General features: G+C 32.4%; 1 pseudogene; it reads left to right on the top strand.

The window, feature by feature from the left end:
- Positions 1-234: 234 nt before the first annotated feature.
- On the top strand, positions 235-27,229 carry LOC132717468 (tripartite motif-containing protein 2-like; annotated as a pseudogene).
- The last annotated feature ends 10 nt before the right edge of the window (positions 27,230-27,239 follow it).

Below are 27,239 nucleotides of genomic sequence, written 5' to 3'. Positions count from 1 at the left end.
ACAAAAGCATTATTTTGTAATATTTATTCTGTTGGGCTTTTATATAGTCGTCTTTTGTCTTTGAGAAAAAGTATTTCTGAAAGCTGGCATTTTATAAGTGATCACATTTGTGTCATGAATCAGCGTATTAGTTTAATGAGAAATGGCAGGATGTATGTGCAGTGTGTATTTTTATCTGCTGTTAATGTTTAAATCTTTGCACTTGTTCATGATTGAACTTGACTACATAATGAGATGATATATTGAGATTCTGAACAAGTTTAATGAAAAAGGGAATTTTTTATACTAATTCTTTAAAAGCTTAATGTAGTGGTTTTTTCCGACAATAATGTATATGCGTCATACTCAGGCGATATAAATTAAAAATGACATGTACATTGTTCTAGAGGATTTTCAGCTTGGAAGTGGAGTTGATATATTGATATATTGTTTTTTTCTATGTCAACAGAAAAAATTGTATCAGGTAATTTTATCAAAATTTTGAATGTTTTTATTGATAATAAAACAAAATTTTATTTAAAATTTTTTTTATATATTTATGAAACTGTCACGGAAAATAAATATATTAGGATTTTTAAGATAAAACTAAAAATAAAAAAATAAAATGAAGATTTTCACAGTTAAGATCATAAATAGTTCGATTTTTATTGTTGATGTAAAAAAAGAAGAAAAAAAGTGGAGCATTTTTTATGGGGTAAAACAAGTGCTCAAAGTAATTAGAGTGTTTATCAGTAGACAGGATGTTGAAATTATTGATGCTAAATTACAGTTTGTAGACTAAATACCATAGTGCCTTGCTGAATAGAAACAGCAGAACATATTCTGATTAAGTTCTAGTTTTTAATCAAGTTCAACAGGAAGTGCACCTTTTTTACAGCAGTTCTGTGATGCACATCTTTTTTAAGATAGAAAAATGATATTTTTTGACATGTTTACTTTATGAGAAAATTTTCAAAGAGTTCATTATCATGGTTTTTCTGTCAGAATTGCACAAAAAATAATTGCCTGATTGTTTATTTAACTTTAATGGAAGATAAAGGATGCTAAGGTAAGGTTTGAGGTATCATCTACTTGTTTGAATAGGCTCCAATAGTGCTGATAAGCCCAAACAGGCTTTTGACAAGCATAAGTTTATCACAACCTTCAAGCAGGATTGCTTTACCTAAGGTCATGACAGAAAATAATTGATTTCAATAGGTTTTTCCTACCTATCTCTATATCAAAAGTTACTGATAAGCCATCAGGCTTTCATAAGCATAAAGACTGATCATCAGAAGCATGAATTACACTGTTAAATAAGATGAAAATGTAACAAAATATTGGTAGATATTTATTCAGTGATATATCAGAATCCTTCCACAGGTACTGATAAGCATTTAGGCTTTCTGAAAGATTTATCAGAACAGAAAAACTTTAAAATCAGATTGCATAAAAGTAAGGTCAAGAAATTTTGGAGGATCTAGAAAAGAAGTTAAAATTTTGGCACTGTGGGATTTCTTTAGAAAACAGCTGTGATAGATACTGTATAGAATGTGGAAGTTTTAGTGTATTCGCAGTTTTTGACAGCTCATTGATGGGATAAGTAATGGGCAGGTAAGATGGGCTGATTCTGCTTGTTGGTGAGAAATAGATTACTGTAATAACTGTTGTGTTATTTATGATCATATTGGTGGGTGTTATTCAATTTTTTTTGTGTGTGCTTGAAAATATGAATAGTACAGGATTTTGCATCAGGTATTTTTTATGATATTCATTTTCCGTGCTTAGAATATATAATTTAAAACCGTTACTCTTCTTCCATTTTCTGAAATGTTAATTAATCCACTATCAATTCATGGTGATAATCAGGGAATTTAAATCATGCAGCCATGCAATAGCAGAGAGCCTGTGTGCAGTTTGATCTTGAATTACATAAAGTCCGTTGGCTTTTTTTAAGGCAAATTTTGGACATGTATTTAAAAGTAAAATATTGAGAGGTGAACATTTAATAAAGCAATTTACATATTGCAATCGGCACTTGCAATCCAAGAAAAATACCAAAAAGTGGCCAACATATGCAAAAACAGCTTTTTAACAACATTATAATAAGTAACACATTAGAAATACGGTGATAAAATACTACAAAATCAGTCTTAAAGCTGCATATTACTTGTAAAATATAACTTAGATCTTGGATGTTTTACCTTTCTTAAGATTTTAGTAAATTTTTCTCAATATTGATTTTCTTGAAATATTTTTGCTCATCTGGAGTCGTGCTGCTTTAAAGGATGTTGCATCATGTATAATTTAGATGCTATATTATTTCCTGACATTATAATGATCTTATTAGAGTTTGATTGGTATGTTTTGATGATTAATTTGTTGCCTTAGTGCATTAATGGGTTAACTCTCATTAAACTTCAATAGGAGTAAGCCCATTACTGCACTTGTGTGACAAATTCTATATTATCTTGTACATTTGTATGTTTGTTGACTATTTCTGAGGCAAGTTTAGCCTTTGAAGTTTTGTTTAGATTTTACAAGATAATAAAAAATTTGTGTGACAGTAATGATGGTGTAAAGTTTTTCTCTTGGATTAAAGACCTCCTACCCCTTCGAAAAAATGTTCAATTTCAGCATTCTGTAAATAAATTGATATATTGATTGCAAAAAAATCTGGAAACAAAGTCAGATCCCTTGGAAGCATTAATCACAACAAAATTACATAAGAATTGCAGACTCGGTTTGATTGAGTCTGTACATGAGAGATAATGAATACAATGCAACATCCGTCACATTTCTGTTTCACTTAATTGTTTGATCAAGTGATTTTATATATGAATAAGGAAGAATTTATAGTTAGAAGAAAGAAAAACCATTTAGAGACAACTTGAATAATAAAGTAAAGTTTTTGAAAGGGTCTTATCACTTCCTCTCAATTTAAGTGGAGGCATCTATGGCAGAATGTGAGAAAAGTGACCTTTAAAGTTTATACAATTTATTATTTTTCAGTCAGTATATATTTTCAAATTTTCCCTAAAAGTCATTAATTTTTTTTTTCAAGATTGAAAAATTGACTTAACCAATTTTAAGATATTTAACATGGTAAAAGCTTAGTTAAGCAACTCAAGCTGGAATCATTAGAATTCAAACATCATATTAATTGTTCAGGGGGCATGTGTTCTATGTAAAGTTTCCAGTCTATCAATATGATAACAAGATATAAAATTTCAGTAAAAACTTTCTTGGGAATCAAAAAAGGAGAAGAAAAAGATGGAGTTCATCAGTTAATTACTCCCAAACACCTGTTTTATATGCGTCATTAGGTCTTAATTTGTACCAGGAATTATTGTCTTAATTGTGCAGATAACCTTTTGGCACTAGTTGCTACCACGATTTTTCTTTTGATTTTTGGATACCAGCTAATTAGTAAGAAGGTTTATTATAACAGTCAGTAAGTTCAGATACATATTTAGTTAACATTTTATTGTGTAAGCCGGCTGGAATTAATTGGAGGAATTTAGTGCTAACATTTTCTTTACTTTCTATTGAAGTCTGTATATATCTATATCTTGAAAGGCATCAGTGTAAACCTTAACAGTATGTTATCACTAAATCCCCACCCCCTAGCCTCCAAACATGAATTGTTTTGACTAAAATCCCAGCCCCTGTATCCTCTAAACATGAAAACTACATGTAAATGCAGTTGTATAATTTCAGTAAGTAATGAACATAATATAAGAAAATATAATATTCTTATAACATTCTTACTTGCATATAAATCAGCAAGTTAGCATTTCGGAAAATGCCAATGGTAAATCAACATGGCAAACAGTTCCCAAAGAATCCAACAGCCTGTTAATCTAAATGAGAGATATTCTATAAACTGCTGATAAGCCAAGCCAGATAATATCAGGTTTTAGAGCTCCTGAAAATCTGTGTTGATCTTTAAAGAGAACATCTCCCAGGAAACAAGAAGATTTTGTCTTATAGCTTTAAAAGATTGTTTGATGGTGGTACATTATTGTAACCATGAGGGTGAGCTAAGTGTTTAAGGTGCCCAACTCTGAATCCTGAGGGAGCATGGTTTCGAGCCCCAAGCTGACCATATTTCCTTTAATGCTCTTTAATGACACTTGAGGATTGAGTGCATGAAGCTATTTTTCTTCATTAAGACACTGGCTGGATTGCTTGGGGGGGGGGGGAAGGGGGGGGTTTGTTGAAGATGTCCAGATAAAAACACAATTTCCAATTGATAGTGTAATTTTATAACATCTGGTTTTAGTGAGTTAAATGGCACTTCTATTTTTTTCTTTGATATTTCATTGGTTTGATGCGTCACAACAATTGTTATAAGATCATTATGTGCTACATGTATTTATCTACGGTCTAAGTGTTGCTGTTAAGACTATAACCTTGGGTTTCCCTTCTATCTATGATCACTTACAGACATTTTATAATCCACATTTGAAAATGCGCAATGCATTAAACCTTTAAAGTCTCTATGTTTTAAGACTCGCGGAATTTTCTAAGCTTTGCATAATATTTATAAGGATGCTATCATTCATGTAACAATCAATAATACAAGTACAATAATTTCTGGTGAATTTCTGTCCTTGTGTGTACTGATTTATCACTGCTGTCATACAACAATGTCTCAGACAATTCCATTCTGTAAGATAAAATCATCTTTAGGGACAATTTGTTGCATGCATGATTTCCTTGGAGGAGGAAAATCATGTTAGATCTCTCACATCACGACTGGTTCAAGTCCCAGGTGTTTGTGTGGTGCATATATGACATAGCAAATTGGTTTTGATGATATCAGTTTGTCTACTATGCTTATATAATATCATTTTGTCCTCCCTGTTTTGAATAAACATCAAAAGAATTAAGTGAGGCTCTTCAAGGATCTACTCCTCTTGGTGATGATGTTATTCAACTGTTAGTCTACAATTGGTTACAGTTTCCACCAGTATACCTGTGCTGCCATGGTGTGCATTGGTCTCTATTCAGTGGGTACATATTTTGAAATATTTATTACTATTGAGTGTGGTATTGGTAGTTGGTTTTGCTGTTGCTTAATATCTCTCAGAAGGTATAAAAAAATTTGCTTGGCATTGTCTTTAGGCCACTGTCCAAGATCCATAACTCTAGCTTGGATTCTTACTGAATTATACCCCTTTGTCGAACCTGTTTGTAATACTACACATGACTGTATAATACTAAGAAATATAAGTTTAAACCATGCTGCCCTTGACACTTGCAGCCCTTGAGTACTTTATATAGAAAATCAAGCCATGTAATTGTTTTATAGGTAATGATGTTGCAAACAACCATTTATAAACTCTCTGATATATTTTGTTAGGAATATTTATAACAAATTTAAAATACAGCAAACTTCCTTTTTCAATAAAAAAGTAAGATTTTTTCATAAATTGACAGCAGCTGTGTATATAATACTATATAAATGTTGTGATTATCCAATGAAAAGCAACATTACAAACATGCAGTATATATATTCCTATATTGAGTAAAAATGTATATGAATAAGAATTTATATGGGTTCTTTTCATATAAAAAGTAAGAAACCTTTTAGTAGACAAATCTATATTGTATAATGGATATATCTATTAAGGACGTGCTATAATATATTATTTCCTTTTTGATAAATTCCTTAAGCAGCAATATTTTCCTTTTTGCCGTGGAAACATTAAACTAAACATTTCAAGTTGTGACAATATATAAATGATAAATTATTGACAATTATATATAGATTAGTATTTTGATCCATGGCAGATATGTTCTGTTTTGCAAAGACAGCGGTGCCAGGATATTGTTTTATTGATTAAACGTCTTATTTGAGGAGACTAAAATTTGATGTAATGTTTTGTTTTTGGATTGTTATTCTAAGCTGGCAATGTTGCCAGGTTATTGACCGAGATCGTAATTGGAAAATTATCGAAAATTTTGTCTGAATATAATACAGTACCACAAATGCAAGTTTATGTATATTTGGTTTGAAAAAAAAGGTAAATAGAAACTGTCTGCAACTGTATTGATTTGTGACAGGACATTAAAAAATTTTGATCATTAAAAAAGTATAAGGATTTTTATATATATATAATTCTTAATTTTCAACTTATTCGAAGAATAGGAAGAGCTATTTTACTCACCCCTCATTAGAATGTGTGTTACAGTTTTGTTAGGTTTTTGCATGCAAGTTTTAAGTATCTCATTAAAGCTATTGAAGCTAATTGGCTGAAACTTCACAAACTTGTTTTTTGTGATAATCTATGTTGACGGGCATAAATCCCAGTATGCTAAGTTACCGTTTTACAGAGTTGTGCCCCTTTTTCTTACCATTAAGCACTGAGAAAAGTCTAACACCCTTCCCGTACCATTGAAACTGCTTTTGCTGCTTTACAGGATTGAACCCTATTAATAATACCCTTATTGCCTCGGGTTCGAATCTCTATGAATCAATATCTTAAACAATTTTGGATTCATAATATTTTAAACTGGCTTGCTATTTGTAATGAAAGGTCTCTATGACTGAGGTTTAAAGGTTGTTTACTTTCAACTCACTAGCCTCTCACTGTTGTTGGTTGAAATACCACCAGGGTCTTTGGCTTGCTTCATGTGAGGAAGCTATTCCAGTAGCTAATGGAACATTGTTTGCTCCACTAGCCTGTGCACAGAGGTATAAGCACCAGCCATCATATGGCATTGACTGTGTGTGAGTATTTGTGTGATGTAAAATGTAACAACCCTCATTTCCCCCCCCCCCCCCCCCAAAAAAAAAAAAAAAAAAAAACACAAAAAAACAACAACAACAAAAAACAAACAAACAAACAAAAACAGAAAAAAAAACAACCAAATAAACAAGAAAAAACAACAACAAATATTATGAAACAACCAAGCTAAATGGAACACCTGTAGATATATGACTTAAAACCTCTAGAAGGCAACAAACTCTCTCATCAAATACTTTGTAAAATGGGAAAGCAGAGTTATTTATTGCCTTGTAGACAACCTGGAAGTCCTCTGGTATTATATCAGGAAAGAAATCACCTTATTTCTGAGCTTTTCTCAGAAGAATGATCACCTTTCGGGCAGAAAAATTGTCCCAATACCTCTTATCAAACTTTGAGACTGTAATCAGTAATTTATTGATTCCGGCTCATAGTCTGTTGTGAGGCAGGAAGCAAGCCCAGGAGATAAGGAATCCTATGTATTAATTTGATTGGGCAGATGTCCAATACCACCATATAAACTAAGGAATTATTTAGTATGCTTTGCAGTGAAAAGTCATGTTTTTTTCTCTCTACATTTGGACTGTTTACTTTGTGATCTGAGTCAGCATTTTTCTCTCCATCTTGTCTTGTGTGAGTTTAAGGCATTGTGTGGAGGTAATGTGATGATTCAAAGAAATGTGACATAAGGTATGTGACTGAATGGTATGTGACATGTTATTTTGATATAATATTTAAGGTGTTTATAATTTTAATATTTGATAGATTTATGTTACATATTGTTCAGGTATATGTGACAGATAAATAAGCTAATTGATATAAGGTGTGTGACATATTTATGTGATATAAGGTATGTGACAGGTGTATGTGATATAAGGTATTTGACAGATGTATGTGATATTAGATATGTGAGATATGTATGTGTTATAAGATATGTAATAGAACGTATGTGATATTAGGTATGTGATAGAATGTATGTGATAGAATCTATATGTGATATAAGGTATGTGATAGAATGTATGTGATATAAGGTATGTGACAGATGTATGTGATATAAGATATGTTATAGACTATATGTGATAAAAATGTATGTGATATTAGGTATTGATAGAATTATGTGATATAAGGTATGTGGTATAAGAATTATGTGATATAAGTTATGTGATAGATGTATGTGATATAAGGTATGTTATAGATGTATGTGATATCAGGTATGTGAGATATGTATGTGATAGAATGTATGTGATATAAGGTATGTGATAGAATGTATGTGATAGAATATATGTGATATAAGGTATGTGATAGTATGTTTGTGATAGAATGTATGTGAGATATATATGTGATAGAATGTATGTGATATTAGGTATGTGATAGAATGTATGTGATAGAATATATGTGATATAAGTATGTTATAGATGTATGTGATATCAGCTATGTGAGATATGTATGTGATAGAATGTATGTGATAGAATGTATGTGATAGAATGTATGTGATATAAGGTATGTGATAGAATGTATGTGATATAAGGTATGTGACAGATGTATGTGATATAAGATATGTTATAGACTATATGTGATAAAAATGTATGTGATATTAGGTATTGATAGAATTATGTGATATAAGGTATGTGGTATAAGAATTATGTGATATAAGTTATGTGATAGATGTATGTGATATAAGGTATGTTATAGATGTATGTGATATCAGGTATGTGAGATATGTATGTGATAGAATGTATGTGATATAAGGTATGTGGTAGATTGTATGTAATGAAATTTAAGAGCCTCTACGCTGATTTTTCTTGAAATTCTGTAAACATGTTGAATTTTGTCACCGCTTCTTTCTTAATAAGGTTTCTGTGTTGTATCTAAAATGGACTGTTCTAATTAATTTATTAATTTGACTTTTATTATGGAAACTGAACAATGTAAATGCATGTCCATTGAAGATTAATTGAACAGAACATAAGGGTTAATTGGCTATTAATTATATAATTATATATCTTTATGAAGAAAAATAAGAGAACTATAAATGACAATTAAGTCTTTATCCATTATGTCAATTATATATCTTTATGGAGACAAATTATTTCACTTTTATGCCATGAATTAATGGCACACCATGCTATAATAAATCTGCTATGGAACGAAATTTTCCAATTAATGAAACTGGAGTAAAAGATATGATAGGCACTTGAACACTGTTCTGTTTTATCTATTTTATGAATAATTGATGGAGGTCTTGTCAGCTTTATTGACAAACTTCCCAATGTTGATGTTTGTTTTCTCAACCATATTCAAGTTTTATTACCAGAAAATGAAAGAATTATTGGCTTTGTGCAAAAATTAAGTTGAACACTTTAAATCCAATGAAGCGTTTAAGCAACTGATTAATTGGTTAAAAGACAGAGATACAGTGTTTAGTATATTATATATATATGTATAATTTATTCAGCTAATGTTTTCTTTTCTGATAAGTATATCCCAATACTGTGTTGGTGCATTATGTAAAACCCAATTACCAAAGATAAAAATCCAAGAAAACATTTTGATGATATGGTGGTAGAAGAATATTTTGGTAATGAACTTGCCTGAAATTAAAGCAGACATTAATATTTCTATAAATCATTAAACAAAACTGCATGATTTTAAAAGAATTGTCCTAAAGTGGAAACACCCATAAATGGCACTTTCTATAGCTCATATTTGTCTAAGGTGTAACAAAAATAAAGAAACGAAACCAACAACTGTACATATTGTAATGTTAAAATTGCTTTTCTTGCTTTATTTTGATTTTTGGTTGCATTTAAAGGAACTCATTCACACTATGTTGGAAATTATTCAAAAAAATTGAAATTTTGAAATAGTCAAGATGAAAAGAATTGTATGAGCATAATTTTGAGCTCAGTAAAAATACTTGAATCTTTTTTGAAATTTTTTTTTTTTTACAAATGAATTAGTGTTTGGTTAGTGTTTGGTTAGATCTTAAAAGTTAATAATTACAAGTAATTTGGTGTTACAAATGACAAAATAATTGGAAGTTTATGATTTTATAATTTTGGCCGTAAGAATATTACTGAATATAATTATACGAGATAAAAATAATTTTACCCACAATGTGAATGAGTACCTTGAACATTGTTAGTGTATTTTTGTGTGTGATAAAAATGCTTCCTTTTCTTGTTTACAGTTTTACAGTTTTACAATGCTATATGACAGTGATTGACCCTACATGGTACGACCTTTTAAACTTTAGTCAGAATAGAGTTGACTCATTAACCAATCACTACCTTTGTTCTTGAAATAGTTCAACCAATCACTACCTGAATGTAGGTGAAATATTTTAACCATTCACCACCTTTGTTCTTGAAATAGTTCAACCAATCACCAACTTTGTAGTTCAAATACTAGTATTTTAACCAATCACCACTTTTGTTGTTGGAATAGTTCAACAATTAACAACTTTGTTCTTAAAATATTTCAAACAGAATTATTTCTAGAACACATTTAAATTCACAAGGCTTTTTGGTATGGCACATGCACATAATTAGATATTTATAAACATTACATAAGTAATTTCTCAATCTAGGTATTAACTAATAATTTCATAGAAATTAAATTTTCTTTAAAAACTTTTATACAGACCAATCTTTTTCAGGTGAAAACAGAGAAGACACTTGAAATTTGATCATTTCCTAGTGTAAGCAATCTGCACACTTGTTTGGGTAAAACTGGTGTTTTATAAAATGTATTTTGGTTGCATAATAATGTTGATGGTTATAGGTGTAAAAAAGCATTTTGTTCAGACTAATTAAACCACATAAAGCCTTCATTTCTCTGTTCAGTTTTTTTGATTTGGCAAAAGAAGGCAAATTTTCTCAATTCAAATTTTTGAAAATTTCTTCGGAATAAAGGGAAGTAATATTGTTTGATTATTTTTTAAAGAATAAAGGGAAGTAATTACATCACAATTTATTATTTTTAATCAAATTAAATAGGTATTATGGAATATAGTGATGAAAGTAATGTAAAAGGATTTCTAAAGTGGAAGCTTAGTTAAACATTGAAAGTGAAGTCAATGTCAGGAGATAGTTTAATAGATTGATGTTTAAATTAATGGAAATATAAGAGTACCATGTGTTGCCAGAGTGACCAGGTCAAAGTGAAAATGTTATCAGTGAAAATGTACACATGGTGTTATTTAATTAATCTTTCCTGTGTGTAATCAGCTCTGCAAATATCAACATTGATCTGAAATAATGAAATGGGTTACAGAAAAAAGTCATTTTTCAAATTTTTTATGTATTAAATGAATTTAAGTTTTTAAAGGGAGTTGTTTTTTTTGGTACAGAGCTGTGGTGTTTGAAATTATTTTTTTGTCGTATAGGATTGATACAGTATTTCAAATGGAACATAACACATTTAATGAGTAACTTTTGGTTAATGGGCTCGAATTTCAGATTTTCAGTTTCGTAAATCTTGTAAAATAATTCCAAAATCTAAATTGAATTGTAAATTTGATAGTGTGTTCATTATCAGGAAGTCTTTGCAAATTTAAATTGGTTGTGCTGCTGTTGACCAGTTTGATTTTGTAAAATTTAATGCTTACTTATATATAAACACTCCATTTTGTAAAATTTAATGCTTACTTATATTATAAAAACACTCAATAATTTTATTTAACTTATTATAGTTTAAAGAACAAAATGTGAATTCAAGCCTGAGTAGCCAGTTAAATTTTGTAAAAGAAAAAGTCATGTAGTTGTAGGACTTTCCCTTCTTTTTGTTGGACATGTTATTAACCAGGTTTTCAATTTTGAAAATCCTGGTTATTAGATTGGGGTATGGCGGGCGGATGGGCGGATGGGCGGATGGGCGGTTGGGCGGATGGGCGGATGGGCGGGCGTCAAACAAAATTGTGTCCGCTCTGTAACTCTTCAACCCTTTGAAGAATTTTGATGAAACTTCAGACAAATGTTTACCACATCAAGATGACGTGCAGAACGCATGTTCCGCATGGCTGGCTCCAAGGTCAAGGTCACAGTGACATTAACATTGAAAATCCTGTCCGCTCTGTAACTTTTCAACCCTTTGAAGAATTTTGATGAAACTTCAGACAAATGTTTACCACATCAAGATGACGTGCAGAACGCATGTTCCGCATGGCTGGCTCCAAGGTCAAGGTCACAGTGACATTAACATTGAAAATCCTGTTTACATGATTTTAACTTGAAATTGTGTCCGCTCTGTAACTCTTCAACCCTTTGAAGAATTTTGATGAAAACTTCAGACAAATGTTTACCACATCAAGATGACGTGCAGAACGCATGTTCCGCATGGCTGGCTCCAAGGTCAAGGTCACAGTGACATTAACATTGAAAATCCTGTCCGCTCTGTAACTCTTCAACCCTTTGAAGAATTTTGATGAAACTTCAGACAAATGTTTACCACATCAAGATGACGTGCAGAACGCATGTTCCGCATGGCTGGCTCCAAGGTCAAGGTCACAGTGACATTAACATTGAAATCCTGTTTACATGATTTTAACTTGAAATTGTGTCCGCTCTGTAACTCTTCAACCCTTTGAAGAATTTTGATGAAACTTCAGACAAATGTTTACCACATCAAGATGACGTGCAGAACGCATGTTCCGCATGGCTGGCTCCAAGGTCAAGGTCACAGTGACATTAACATTGAAAATCCTGTTTACATGATTTTAACTTGAAATTGTGTCCGCTCTGTAACTCTTCAACCCTTTGAAGAATTTTGATGAAACTTCAGACAAATGTTTACCACATCAAGATGACGTGCAGAACGCATGTTCCGCATGGCTGGCTCCAAGGTCAAGGTCACAGTGACATTAACATTGAAAATCCTGTCCGCTCTGTAACTCTTCAACCCTTTGAAGAATTTTGATGAAACTTCAGACAAATGTTTACCACATCAAGATGACGTGCAGAACGCATGTTCCGCATGGCTGGCTCCAAGGTCAAGGTCACAGTGACATTAACATTGAAAATCCTGTTTACATGATTTTAACTTGAAATTGTGTCCGCTCTGTAACTCTTCAACCCTTTGAAGAATTTTGATGAAACTTCAGACAAATGTTTACCACATCAAGATGACGTGCAGAACGCATGTTCCGCATGGCTGGCTCCAAGGTCAAGGTCACAGTGACATTAACATTGAAAATCCTGTCCGCTCTGTAACTCTTCAACCCTTTGAAGAATTTTGATGAAACTTCAGACAAATGTTTACCACATCAAGATGACGTGCAGAACGCATGTTCCGCATGGCTGGCTCCAAGGTCAAGGTCACAGTGACATTAACATTGAAAATCCTGTTTACATGATTTTAACTTGATTTGGCAGTCAAAGGTCATATCATCTTTGGAGGTAATTTAAAAAAGATATGATATATTATTTCATGTCTACTTTGTAACTTGTTTTTCATTATACAGAATTATCAATATAATTATAGTGAACAAATTCTTCTGTGCTGAACTCGTCCTACATTTCTCAACGGATTTTGTTCAAACTTTCACAGAAGCTTTGTCATCAAGCACCCTGGCACATATTGTCGGGGTTTTGTGATTGGATAGTTTTTGACCTAATTATGGCACTTTGTTTTTTTCCTTATACATAATATTATAGTGAACACTTCTTCAGTGGCAATTCCTCCTACATTATTCATGTTTTACATTGCACATAGTTACATTGTTTGTTGCTTGTATTTGTATTTCAAATACAACATATTTATCTACAATGGTGATAATTGAAAACCTGGTTTCATGGCATTGCCATGTTTCTTGTTTATATTGTTTCTTTTGAAAAAAAGAGAAAATATTTCAAATCTTTCAGTTGTATTTCTTTGCTCTACCTCAATATACTGACTATTTAAATCAGTGATATTGATATACTAGGGTTTCCCATATATTATCATTTATATCTGCACATTCTTTTCTACAAAGTCATTTAATTACCTAATAAGTCATAGAACGATATTGACATCGATATTGACACTTAAGTTAAGTTTGTTTATCAGTTAAACGTAGACTGAAAATTGTAAACAACTTGTTTGATGTATGGATGTATTGCTGAAGTGTTAAGTGCATAGTTTTGGGGAAATTTATGACCATGGTGTATCGGGGTGTAACGCTATTGTACTGCAGGATTATTTGCCAGGAAGTTTATCTCGGCTAGGTTTATATATAGCTGATAAATCCTTATTTATGACCCATTAACAGTTTAAACCCAATCTAATCACCGGCTTTTAAAATTAACGGGCTTTTGAATTAACCAGGAAATTATTTAATTTGAGTTTTTGGTACAGATTATCCGGCTTGTGGGCCACTTTTGTTGAATTAAAGATAAGGGCACAACCCCTAGGACTGTGGTGCTTTACTATAAAATTTTGACAAACTATTTGTTGGATATACAACTTCGTATAAGACATGGATACAGTATAGATCTTAATATTTTGTAAGTTATTTCCTCATATTTCATTGATTGCTGTTGTATTGTTGAAAAGTGTTGTGGTACTTGATTGAAAATTTTTCAGGTTTTTCACAATAGTAAGAAATAATGAATATTTTAGAGTATATAATGCAGATTTATGCAATTGTATATTATAATAATATGGAAATATTGGATATTAAGTTACGTGCAGTAAACTTGAATAATTCACTTCAATATCATGAATAAAGACATTCTGAAAGGGACTGCATTAATTTTCTGGATTATAACAGAGTTAAATAGTGGACTGTGAATTTTAAATTTAAATAGCAAATACAATTATTAGTTAAGAATTTTTTAATAAATATATATACACAAATGTTTTAATTTTTTTTTGAAAATGTCACATGTAAATATAAAATGTCTTCCTATGAATTTATATTGCTGTTATAAATTGTGTATGAATTTATAGATTAAAATAATAATATGCCCCCCCACACACACAACAATACTCAGAGTCTCTGTTAGAAGATTATATATAAATGGTACATTTTACCTGTGATATGTGAGACATGGTTAACTCTGAGGGAGCTACCTTAATTAGATGGTTTCAAATTTCTATAAATTATTTACTTTGAACATTTACTGGTAGCTAGGAATAGAGGCACTGCAGGAGATAGTGTTGTATTGATTTTAGAACTACTGTACTAAATGTGGTGATTTTGTTTGTGATATGGGCATTGATACATTAATTGGCACTTAAGTATTCAAAATATCAAAATACATTAGGAAGTTATCAAAATACATTATGATACATTCTAAATAAATTATGCACTATAATGTATTAAATTGAAGGGGTGTGGGGAATGGAGGGGGTGGAAACATTAGTCTTTGTAAGTATTTTATCAAGATACATAAGTATTTTATCAAGATGTCTCTGGTATAAATGCACCTCTTGATTTTAACCCAGGTAAACTCTTTAACCCAGGGGAAAATACTGGGTGCTTGGACTCTTTGACTTTAATTCAAAATTGGATTGTCAACACTTAAAAGACAGATGTTTAGATCACAGCTGTTTTGTATCCCCCCACACAAAAGGACTGTTGAAAATATCCCTCCCCACACTATTTTGTGAGTTGGTGGTGTTGAAAACATTTTGTCACTTCAAAAAAAACATTGTAAAAGTTTGATAGATTAACTAAATACAAATGTAAGGCAAAAATGTACCTTCAGTCAATTGTTTTAGTTTATGACATATATGTACTGTCAAATGATATCTGTGTTATTATAAATCTATTTAATACATTGTCTTATTACATATTGACTTACCATGCTTTTTGGAAATTTGATATATTGGGAATGTCATTAATGATTAATTATTTGGCATTGTTTCTAAGTTAAGGTTAATTTTAGTTCATGAAAGCAAACTTTTTGAACTGAGAGAATAAAGCAAGGAATATGGTATAATTATGTGTTCAGGTTGATATAAAAAGTCTTATTGATCCCGATCTCAATGAACAAAAAAAAAGGAGAAAAGGTTGGATTCCATGATCTAGCGGTTTTGTTCACTTTGGCTTCACGTCTATGGGCTCAAATCCTTCGAGAAAGATTAAGGAATGTTGTAGTTTATAATAGTTGTTTTTAGTAGCCCTGTTTGCTACTGTGTAAAGCGGTACCCAGAAAGCCATTCTATATGTTTAATATTATTAATTCCTAGATAATGAATTTTATTTGCCAAGTTTGATAATTTTGTACCATGTGGCAATTAGGTCATAATGGAGGTCAAAGTATTACATCAATTAATTAATGTAATTTTTGGCATCAGGCATCATTAACCAGGTTTTTAACCAGGTTTTCCGAAGGAAAAAAACTGGTTATTAGATTGAGGTATGTCGGCGGGCGGGCGGCGCGGGCGGATGGGCGGACGGGCGGGCGGGCGGGCGTAAACAATTTCTTCTGTGCGCAACTCCTCCTACATTTCTCAACGGATTTTGACCAAACTTTCACAGAAGCTTTGTCATCAAGTGCCCTGGCGCATATTGTCGGGGTTTTGCGATTAGATAATATTTGACCTAATTATGGCCCTTTGTTTTTTTTCCTTTATAAAATATATAGTGAACAATTTCTTCTGTGCGCAACTCCTCCTACATTTCTCAACGGATTTTGACCAAACTTTCTCAGAAGCTTTGTCATCAAGTGCCCTGTCACATATTGCCAGGGTTTTGCAATTGGTATATATTTGACCTAATTATGGCCCTTTGTTTTTTTCCTTATATAGAATATATAGTGAACAATTTCTTCTGTGCGCAACTCCTCCTACATTTCTCAACGGATTTTGACCAAACTTTCACAGAAGCTTTGTCATCAAGTGCCCTGGCGCATATTGTCGGGTTTTGCGATTAGATAATATTTGACCTAATTATGGCCCTTTGTTTTTTTTTCCTTATATAAATATATAGTGAACAATTTCTTCTGTGCGCAACTCCTCCTACATTTCTCAACGGATTTTGACCAAACTTTCTCAGAAGCTTTGTCATCAAGTGCCCTGTCACATATTGCCAGGGTTTTGCAATTGGTATATATTTGACCTAATTATGGCCCTTTGTTTTTTTTCCTTATATAGAATATATAGTGAACAATTTCTTCTGTGCGCAACTCCTCCTACATTTCTCAACGGATTTTGACCAAACTTTCACAGAAGCTTTGTCATCAAGTGCCCTGGCCCATATTGTCGGGGTTTTGCGATTAGATAATATTTGACCTAATTATGGCCCTTTGTTTTTTTTCCTTATATAAAATATATAGTGAACAATTTCTTCTGTGCGCAACTCCTCCTACATTTCTCAACGGATTTTGACCAAACTTTCTCAGAAGCTTTGTCATCAAGTTGCCCTGTCACATATTGCCAGGGTTTTGCAATTGGTATATATTTGACCTAATTATGGCCCTTTGTTTTTTTTTCCTTATATAGAATATATAGTGAACAATTTCTTCTATGCGCAACTCCTCCTACATTTCTCAACGGATTTTGACCAAACTTTCACAGAAGCTTTGTCATCAAGTGCCCTGGCGCATATTGTCGGGTTTTGCGATTAGATAATATTTGACCTAATTATGGCCCTTTGTTTTTTTTCCTTATATAAAATATATATAGTGAACAATTTCTTCTGTGCGCAACTCCTCCTACATTTCTCAACGGATTTTGACCAAACTTTCTCAGAAGCTTTGTCATCAAGTGCCCTGTCACATATTGCCAGGGTTTTGCAATTGGTATATATTTGACCTAATTATGGCCCTTTGTTTTTTTTCCTTATATAGAATATATAGTGAACAATTTCTTCTGTGCGCAACTCCTCCTACATTTCTCAACGGATTTTGACCAAACTTTCACAGAAGCTTTGTCATCAAGTGCCCTGGCGCATATTGTCGGGGTTTTGCGATTAGATAATATTTGACCTAATTATGGCCCTTTGTTTTTTTCCTTATATAGAATATATAGTGAACAATTTCTTCTGTGCGCAACTCCTCCTACATTTCTCAACGGATTTTGACCAAACTTTCTCAGAAGCTTTGTCATCAAGTGCCCTGTCACATATTGCCAGGGTTTTGCAATTGGTATAATATTTGACCTAATTATGGCCCTTTGTTTTTTTTCCTTATATAGAATATATAGTGAACAATTTCTTCTGTGCGCAACTCCTACATTTCTCAACGGATTTTGACCAAACTTTCTTAGAAGCTTTGTTATCAAGTGCCTGGCACATATTGTCGGGGTTTTTGTGATTGGATAATATTTGACCTAATTATGGCCCTTTGTATATTTTTTTCCTTATACAGAATATATAGAGAACAATTTCTTCTGTGCTCAACTCCTCCTACATTTCTCAATGGATTTTGACCAAACTTTCTTAGAAGCTTTGTTATCAAGTGCCTGGCACATATTGTCGGGTTTTGTGATTGGATAATATTTGACCGAATTATGGCCCTTTGTATAATTTTTTCCTTATACAGAATATATAGTGAACAATTTCTACAGTGCGCAACTTCTCCTACATTTCTCAATGGATTTTGACCAAACTTTCACAGAAGCTTTGTCATCAAGTGCCCTGGCGCTCACTAAATTCCCATGTTTCTTCCAAGACATCATTCAAGTATTTTTTTACATACTTTTTTGATATCGCACAAAACACCACACGCCAATATTGTTGACAAAAGAAAATGACAAGAGACGCAAAAATGCAAAAATTAAGCAAAAATAAAGTACTGTTTACCTTTCTAAAATATTTGGGAAAAAAAGGCGAATAGACAACATAAAATTTCTCAATCATTTTTGTTTGAGGAATATTAAAAAAGCCATAATTCCTCCTAAAAGTTCAATTAAAAACAAATGCCCCTTCATGACAAAGCTTCTGTGAAATATTTTGCTGAAAACCTGGTTGCATCGCATTGCGATGTTCCTTGTTTAATTACTGTTGTGGGACTGGTCAGATGATGGTTTGACCAGTTCACAAGCTTTTACTTCATTGATGTTTATGTAACCTGTAATATTGTAGGAAACTAGGCCAGAGTTTCTGTTGAATTCATCAGTTTCATGCAGGATTAGAGAATATTGTGATGTTGTTAAGATGTTTAAATTAATTGTATGTGTAAGAATATGATTTTTGACACGATATTGTGATGTTGTTATGTTTAAATTAGCTGAATATGTAAGAATAATTTCGACATAGTCTTTTTAAAAAACAATGGGAATTACTGAAATAATTATAAGTGATTTTGTGATCTTTAAAAGCATGAGATTAATTTTTGTTTTTTTTATACGCCCGTTTTGAAAAACGGGGACGTATTATGGGAACGCCCCTGGCGGGGGGCGGGCGGTCGTCGGGCGGGCGGCGGCGGTCGGGCGGGCGGGCGGGCGGCGTCAATTTTTGTCCGGAGCATATCTCCTACATGTATGGAGGGATTTTAATGAAAACTTCATATAAATGTTCACCACTATGAGGAGCAGTGCGCGCACATGAACCAGGTCTCTCTAGGTCAAAGGTCAAGGTCACACTTAGAGCTCATTGAAAAATGCTTGTCCGGAGCAAAAAACTTCCACATGTATAGAGGGATTTCAATATTACTTGGCACAAATGTTCACCATTGTGAGGCGGAGTGTGTCGCGTGCAAGATTCAGGTCCTTGCGGCCAAGGTCAAGGTCACACATAGAGGTCAAAGTTCAGATAAAAATATGAAGATGTGTATATGGACCATTTAGTCATCATTTATTGAGGATTGTAACACAAATGGTCATTATCAAGACTATGGCTGTGATACATATAATTTAGGTCAATATATACAAGGTCAAGGTCACTAAAGATGATGAAATATCCAGATTTTGTAAATAGAATTTAATCAAAGGGAGACAACAAAGTTATTACTTTGTTCATAAATGACTTACACAATTACTCCCCTTGATCTATTTTCTAAAAATAGAATTTAATCAAAGGGCATGAAATAATCCTCTTTCTTGGACTTGAGTATGTTGTTAAGAATGTAACATTTATTTACACATGTTTCATTCATTGGTCAAGATACTTAACTGTGATAACTATGGTGTTCTGTAGACTTGGTATTTGTTCATAAAGATCATACAGTAATTACCTTATCAAATGTAAATACTTTCTCATAGAAATTTAATTATTTTAATTTTTCAAGTAAATATCAGTTCAGCTCATTCAAAGATTAAGAATTGTAATGAAATGTATTTCCCTAGAATAAAATCTTAAATCAGAATTTTTTAGTTATTAAATTACATGTACTTTTTATACGCCCGTTTAAAAAAGATAAAAATATGAAGATGTGTATAGGGACGATTTAATCATCATTTATTGAGGGATTGTAACACAAATGGGTCATTACAATGACTACGGCTGTGACACATGTACTTTAGGTCAATATATGCAAGGTCAAGGTCACTAAAGATGGTGAAATATCCAGATTTTGTCTGGAGCATATATCCTACATGTATGGAAGAATTTTTATAATACTTTATGGAAATGCTCACCACCATGATATGTATTGCTCCATGCATGATCCAGGTCTCCAGGTCAAAGGTCAAGGTCACACTTAGAGCTCATTGAAAAACGCTTGTCCGGAGCAAAACTTCTACATTCATAGGGGGTTTTCAATATAACTTGGCACAAATGTTCACCATTGTGAGGCTGAGTGTCGCATGCAAAATTCAGATCCCTGCGACCAAAGTCAAGGTTACACATAGAGGTCAAAGTTCAGATAAAAATTTGAATGATGGTTATAGGGACCATTTTAGTCATCATTTATTGATGGATTGTAGCACAAATGGTAACTATCATGACTACAGGTGTTACACATTTAATTTAGGTTAATATTTGCAAGGTCAAGGTCACTGGAGATGATTAAATATCCAGATGTTTGTCCGGAGCATATTTTCTACATGCATGGAGGAATTTTAATGTTACTTTTATAGAATTGTTCACCACCATGAGATGTAGTGCCCTGCACATAAACCAAGTCTCTAGGTCAAAGTGAAGGTCACAGTTAGAGCTCATAGAAAAACACTTGTCTGGAGCAAAACTTCTACATGCATAGAGGGATTTCAATATAATTTGGCACAAATGTTCATCATTGTGAGGCTGAGTGCCGTGCATAAAATTCAGGTCCCTGCGACCAAGGTCAAGGTCACACATTCTGTGCATATCTTCCCTATTGATTTGTTTTAAGGTTCATTTAACAACACAGTGCCAAGAATAAAAACTTGCTTGCTAGATAACACTTATCCATAATGCCCCCATCTCCATCTAAAGCTTTTTCGTAAACGGGCGTATTTTGTGACTATGGCACCCTTGTTTAGACTTACAATGTAAATTAAATATATATTGTGGATACAATGTAAATTAAATATATTGTATCCACAATGCAGATATAAGTTTTTTAAAACTTAAATCCCTCTCTATGTCATTGTGGGCTTGAATCCCCCTCTCTGCTTTAGGTTTGAATCCTCTGACTGCTGTGGGTTTTATCCCTTCTTCAGTTGTGGGCTTGAATCCCCCTCTCTGCTTTAGGTTTGAATATCCCTTGCTGTCATAGGGTTTTATAATTCTCCTCAATGCTTTAAGGGCATCAATGGGGGAATTAAAGAAGTGTCACGCCACCACCTGTAAAAGCTGGAAAATTGCCAATTAGGAAGAATGTACATTTTTTGTCAATGACAATTCTATACTGATATTCAAAATTTGTAACATGATAAAATAAATATGACATCATTACAGATTATAATACTATACTTGAATAATATTATGATTATCATTATGCAGTTCATATTTATAGTATGAATATCAGGGCTCAGGTTACCTGATCAAAGTACCTTTGTAATGAAAAGGATATAGAATAACTGCACCTTAAGGTACTCAATCCATTGAAAACTTTTGTTATATAATCTGGCACATAAATTATATAAATAAATAGTTATTATCTGGGCATTACTTGGCAAATGTGGGTGTTTTCAAGCAAATGCTGCCACCCTCCACACCCCACCCCCTATACAAACATCATGGATCATGAAAGCATGAAAGTACACTACCTGTTTCACTGTTTTTCCAAGCTATTACTGTTATGTATACCCGGATAAGCTTGGAAAAACCCAAAATATTCTTAATATTTGAGAGTTAAAGTCTGTTGTCTAAGTCATTGCCTTTAGATTTCCATAAAAAGATTTTAGATTTTAATTTCAAGTAATTATTAATTTTGTTATGGTCTTAAATGGACTGTTGGTTTATTACAAGGAATATTTGGGAAGTTTCTGTAGTGAAAGGAGAGATTTGTGATTTAAGTGCAAAAATTCACTGAAATTATCCCAAATACCTCATATTTCATTTTTTGAATTGAAATTGCTACTTGATAGTCATTAAATAATCTATAAATGTTACTGGGATCTAAATTACCTGTGACATCAGGATTGATAAATTGATAATTAGTTAATTAACTGTGTCTAGTGAAAAATTTATGTTTATTTTGACCTGATCACACACCTTCAGTGTCATACCTTGTCACAGTCTGAAGATAATCCATCAAAATTGATGTAAAACATCGTATAGAAATTTTGCAATAGTTGGAGGGTGTATGTTTCATATTTGTAACATTTTCTGCAGATCGACTAGTTTCATGCCAAATTTTCAAGTTGTTTTAAAGGAAGTTAAAATATGTTTTGTTAATTAAATTTCAGCATAATTATTTAAATGGAATTTTTACTCTTTTGAACTTTCGTATTGATTGGACTTGTTTGCTTTAAATTTAAATCTTAGAGTTGTTTAACTCTAAGGGATGTCCATTTCAAAGTCCAGGGCTGAAGATATTAAAATGACCTAGTTTTACTTAATGAAAGTTGATGGTTTTACTCAGGTGCATGTTTGTGCTTAAAATAATAAAATAAAAATAATGTCAAAGATTAGGGAACCCTTAATTTAGTGACTTCTTCCAGTAATGTCAGAATATAACAATAATAACCAATAGCCCAACAAAAATAATTTTCGAAAAAAGAAAGAATACCTTTGCCCTTTGTGATAATTATTCGTCATATCTTTAACTTATTCATGATTGTTTTTAGCTTTATCCTCAAGACTGCAGGAAGTGTGAGAAATATAGAGAAAAAATGCTATAAAACAAGGAAAATGCTATAATAAGAAAAACGAGGAAGTTTTTTATTTTAATTTAACAATGTCAACATTACATGCATTATGTTTTACTGTGATGGCATTGTATTGATAACAAGGTTTATGTTTATAATGCATGTGTCACACTTATAACTGTAACAATGTCTACATGTTAAAATCAGATTGAAATTTGAAACAAACAGAAAGAAGGAAACTAAATGTGAAATCATCAAGTGAAGACAATAGACAAAGTTTTTTTTTCCAACACAAATCATGGAGGAACAGATTATAAATAAATAATGAGTCGCCATAATATAGTGCAGTAATTTTGATTTGTTATATATTTTATAGTAACATGTTGATTAACATATATTGTATTTTATTTTTCGTTAGAAATTTATGTTTGTTTCTTTTATAACCAAATTGTGGAGGCTGAGTTGTCAGTATTGAGAACACCTGTTTCCAAAGTACGTACCCTTAAAATGTTGCGATGTTTATATTTAAAAGATTTTCTTATTTGTATGAGGAGGGCAGCTTATAGAAGAATAGTTAATGTGGGCTTACTTAATGCTAAATGCTTATAGACTTGAACCTAATACCTGCACCCAGCCTTACTTTTAAACTTTTAGCCTGCTGGCGGCAACAGATTCTTAGTTACCTAATTTGCAGCCATTTCAGACCAAGATCAGTTTGCTAATCTCTATTGCCTGATCATGGTCTGCACTGTTCATTATGTCATCTAAATAAAATAAAAAATTGTTTGCAATTTTGTTTGCAAGTGACTGCACAGTTCATTTAATGGCAGCAGCCATCTTGAAAAGTTTTTGTATGTGCGCTGAATTCACTTGCCCATTATGGAAAAAAAAGTGGTGTAGCAAGGTGGCTGAAATTAAATAACGACCAGGATCTGGCCATAATGACCTGGAAATCAGCTGAATTTTGTTACTATAAATAGTAAGATAGGCATTAAAAATACATGTACTTAAAATTAAAACTTTACTCCTATCAAACTGGAGCTGTCAAAGTTAATGGATTTCAATTTCAAAATATAAAAAATTTGGCACACAATAAATCTATTATAAGTCTAGTCATAGTGCTTGGTAGTTGTAACAGCTAGCTAGACTAGCTTTTGCTCAGCTATTCTTGTAATATACTTTGGTCATATGATTGGTTAAATCTTGATTAATTTAATTTTATTATGTTTCTATTTTTAGCTATGATGAGCTCAACTCTTGTAGAGACTGTGTCTATCAACTATGAGGACTTTAACGACAGTTTCCTGACATGCGGCACGTGTCTCTGTGTGTATGACAGTAACGAACACCACCCAAAACTACTACCCTGCTCACATACTGTGTGTAAAAACTGCCTAGAGAGAATCGTCGATACACAAATACACGACACAGGAACGTTTAGGTGTCCTATATGCCGTGAAACTATAGGTGAGTATTATTTTAGATTTGACTTTAATCTTTTACACGCCTAAATTTGGGTAATGAATTTGCCCACTGCCTTGAATTACGATTTTTACAGAAATTTAAAATGCTACAATTTAGAGTCATTGTTAATATGAAGTGAATTTTGCTCAGGATAGGTAGACATTTAGGATGGCTCTGTTCTTTTCTAATGGCATACATAAGTCAATAATTGATGACTGAGTGAGTCCTGAAAAAGACATATTAAAGCTTAAAGTGATATTTGAGACGTATAATTTAAACAGACCAGTCACATTGGAGTTATGTATCAGTTAAATTTCCTTGACTGTTAAATCCTAGCTGTTCTAGACAAGTTTCGCTGCATCTGATCGGATGATACATTTTTGTAGCAGACAAGAAAAGCAGTCCCCTCTGAATAAATGTCTTGATGTAAAAAAAAAAAATGAACATATAATATGACATCTTGCTCTCTGAAGACCTTGATGGCAATGCAAGAGAATTTCCCATTATTACATAAGATGACGGCTACATAATTGAAAATTCCCGGGAAATACCAATACCGTGTATGCAAAGAATTTATAAAAAATTCATTTAAAGCGGCCTTCAGATATTATTTTTTGTTGGAAAAACAATGCTGTGTTGTTTCAAACTAAGTGTTTCAGTAATTTTATCTTGGAAAAGTGCATCATAACGATGTTAATTAGCCCTCTTTGCAACAATGTCCCAAGAGCTATTTATAACGCGTTGGTGACTTTCTTTTCTAAAAATAGAAGATCAAGAAACGCATCATCCCTTTAACTAATTTAAATATAGAGAGCTCTTAGACCGGTAGATTAGAGGTATTGAGGGAATTCCTTATTGTTTATTTATTTTATCATCGACAAATTTCATTTTCCACCTTAATACTTTTTTTTGAAAATTTTATGAAACGATTATCTGAAAATAACTTATTTAAGCTGTAGAAAAACTGGAGGCTGCTTTAACAGATATGATTTCAACTGGCTCTCTATGCCAGTCTATGGTATCATGGTGGAGTTATACTATATAGATATCATAGATCTTAAGATATAATTCCATGGGAATAACACAACATGTCAATTGAATAAGCTGCATTGTTGATCTTTGTAGTCTATGATCATTTAAGAACTGCATGGAAATAACACAAATGACAATTACACATTTTTCAATACTATAAAAAGGGGTCTTTTCCAAAAATAACAAAAAATTAATAATTTTTTGCACTGAAAAATTTATAATGATAATAGGATATTGAGCTACATGTAGATTACAGCTGCTAGTTATATAACAATAGCTCAATATTAGTTAATTTATTGTTAGTAAAGACAAAATGGTCATCTGACCTATTTGTGTTGGTTCAACATTAAATCAAACTAAATTGAAAAAAGAAATCACATAGATGGAAATAATTGAGAAAAATGCAATAGATTTTTTGCAGTCGTTTTTCAATACTTAAAAAAGAAAACGTAAATGAAAGTAATTTTTCAAAAAGTCCTTAATCTGTCATTTTTTTCTCCATTTTTCAAATAATGAAAGTTGTTTGTTGTTTTATTTATTAGGTTTTATTAATTAAGACACAGCTGTTACCATTTGATAGATTGTGTGACTTGGGAAAGAAGTTTTCAATTATAATTTAAACTTATCTTTATTTAGGCTTTCATATAAGAAAAAAGGGTAATGTCTGTTGTTTCATAATAATACTTAAATTTCATATAGTATTTGATGAAACTTCATCGTAATATTCAGTTAAAAAATAAGTTTTGCACATTACTGAATTATTCTAGATTTGTTTAAGGTTATATTAAATTTTGTACTTTTCATGCCATTGTATAAAGGTATGATGTGGGATTTTACCTGCATGTATAGAATGTGTCATGTTTCTATTTGCTTTGGAAGTTGTATTAATAAAGACCTTTTATAGACGAGAGAAATTCATGTCAATATAAATGTGTGTATTGATTTGTTGCAGGTATTCCTAGAGGTGGAGTCATATCTTTCCCAGCAAGCTTTATAGTCAATCAACTTTTAGACCTAATGTCTCGACAGCGTCGTGATGTCATCCCCAAATGCTCTGTACACGCGGCAGAGGAACTACTTTTCTGTGAGTCCTGTGATTCGGTCTTCTGCGTACAGTGTACCGGAGAGGAGCATAATGGACGGGGAGCCAGTGAACATACTGTCATTCCATTCTCCATAGCGATTAAGCGTATGTCAGAAATCTTGCTATATAAGGCCCATTTGTGTATTAAAAATCTGAACAATGCGTTTGACAATGTTTCCACTGAAGCTCATCAGCTGGAGAACTCTGTGGAACGCACCATGGAAAATATTAACCGTTCCTTTCAAGATGTGATAGCTTTGGTTGATAAAAGGAGACAAGATTGCTTAGCCATGGTGCGAAAGATTCGTGAGGAAAAAAAACTATATTGAAAGAACAGCTTGATTTGATCCAGTCAGAAAAACAAAAAGTTCAAGGTGAATGTGATGGATTGCAGTATCAGGTTGAATGTGCGTAACATAACTAAAAAGATCAGTGACCTAAATGAAAAACTTGATTCCACTAGCACGTTGTCTGAGCCACGTGAAAATAGTTTCATGCGCTATGAATACAAGCACAAACTCCGCTTTTAGAGATATTTCAAATGCTTTGAATAATCTAGGTCGCGTAAAAGTCAGTACAACATTCCCAGCGCTTTGTTCGGCAAAGATTGGTAAAGCAATTACACATCTAAAATCATGTGTTACCATAACAACAGTGGTTTACCATGGAAACCCAAGAGTAAGTGGATCTGATCCTGTGATTGCGGATCTCAGAAATGACAAGGGCGAGTTGATCGACACAAAATCAAAGATAGAAATGACGGGCACTTACGAGATTCATTATGTAGCACCAAAATCGGTCAATTATAAAATTGTGTGTAGGTATAT

This window comes from Ruditapes philippinarum, unplaced genomic scaffold, assembly GCF_026571515.1.
Source record: "Ruditapes philippinarum isolate M1 unplaced genomic scaffold, ASM2657151v2 ctg4373_1_1_1_1, whole genome shotgun sequence".
Classification (NCBI taxonomy): domain Eukaryota; kingdom Metazoa; phylum Mollusca; class Bivalvia; order Venerida; family Veneridae; genus Ruditapes; species Ruditapes philippinarum.
The sequence above is the reverse complement of the archived record's forward strand: the minus strand, read 5'-3'. Positions and strand labels throughout refer to the sequence as shown.